Here is a 1597-nt window from a genome sequence, read left to right on the forward strand (position 1 = left end):
GTGTAACTTAAGCATGCAGAGCTGGGTAGAAAAAGTGATATTTTGCTCTTCCTGTTTTTCCCAAGTGGAAAAACGGGAAGAGCAGCTACACATGATACCACAGAGGTGCAACATTTTGAAAAAAAAATAAAAATTCAAATGCAGAAAAGAGCAGAAAATAAGGATGAGTTGTGAAATGGATCTGTGCTTTCTAAAATGAAATCTGACTCAGGCGCTGCTGGAGTAAAGAACAACTGGACCTTTCTGAAAAGCCCCTCTAGGGAACGCTTCTGTTGTCACGTAACATAATAAAGTCATGAACGTACAGCTGAGCTCCAGCTCATCTTTGATGGGTCATAATTCTGACTCTGCAGGTTGGCAGCTGTACATCCGAGTTTTTAAAAAGCTGAAAGAGAAGAAAGCGTCGGAGGAGGAGTGCAACTGCCGGAATGTCTTTCAGATGCAGAAATGTTTTGTGTGCGTTGACCTGCGGCTGACCTCTGACCTCTGACCTCTTACACTGTGCAGTAGGCACACTCCTCATTATAGAAATGGAGCAGAATGCAAAGCGTGTTCGTCATCCCTGCTGTCAGGCCTGGATTTACCTCCGCAGGGGCCAAGATTGGCTGTTGGGCCCCTGATGTTCCTCCACTATACGCGTCGGTTAAATTATTTCCCCAGACGCCCAGAACGCGACCGGTACTCTGTGCTGAAATCATTATTTGGTGAGTAAATTGACAGGAAATCAATTGGGAAACAATGGTGATAATTAATGAATTGTTTAACCCCTGAATGTGACTAAAAGACCAAAAGCTCTAAAGCTGTTTTGTTTGTTGGACTCTTACAGTTAAACACAGAGCGCCACGTAATGATTCAACAAGCATGTGCTCCTGGAGATGACATGAAGGGAGGAAGCTACTCTTTTGCTGTGCGTGCGCTTTCACACAGAGTAAGGAACTATTGTTACCTTGGTGTTGGCATCATGAAATAGTTTACGCCATTGAATTGTGAACCTTTGTGCTTCCAGATGACAAGTTATCCACATTGATGCCATTCCAAATCCTGCAGAAGAATTCTTTTTTATGCATTCAGGCTATAGAATGTCAAGAAATGCCAAAAACCCTTTTTCAGTCCTGAAAAAGATTGATCCTATTGAACAACAACAAAGCACAACTATAATAATAGAATACTGTGTGAGTACAGCAGCATACAGAAATCGCCTTCTTCTAAAGATTTTTCTCTGTTGGTTCAGGATCAACTTATTTTTTTGTGTCTCAACACACAGAAAACCTGAGGAAGCATATCATCTATGACTGCATTATAGAAGTACTGGAAGGCTGCAGCCAGTTGTTGTCTTCATTAAATACTACTTTAATGTTTAGAGGGTCGTGGGGGGCTGGAGTCTGTCTCAGCCGACAATGGGTGAGAGGAGGACAAGTCACCACTCCACAACGAGAGAGACGACCACTCACATCTACAGCAGTCTTTGGACTGTGGAGAAGCTGGAGTGGCAGCTTCAGTCCCAGAACCTTCCTGTTGTGAGGTTACACAGCTACATACTGCATCACTCCAGTGAAAATAGTTTGAACCATCTGAAGATACCACAACAGTTCCTTAC

The sequence above is a fragment of the Stegastes partitus genome, unplaced genomic scaffold, assembly GCF_000690725.1.
Source record: "Stegastes partitus isolate 25-593 unplaced genomic scaffold, Stegastes_partitus-1.0.2 Scaffold767, whole genome shotgun sequence".
In the NCBI taxonomy this organism is placed as follows: domain Eukaryota; kingdom Metazoa; phylum Chordata; class Actinopteri; family Pomacentridae; genus Stegastes; species Stegastes partitus.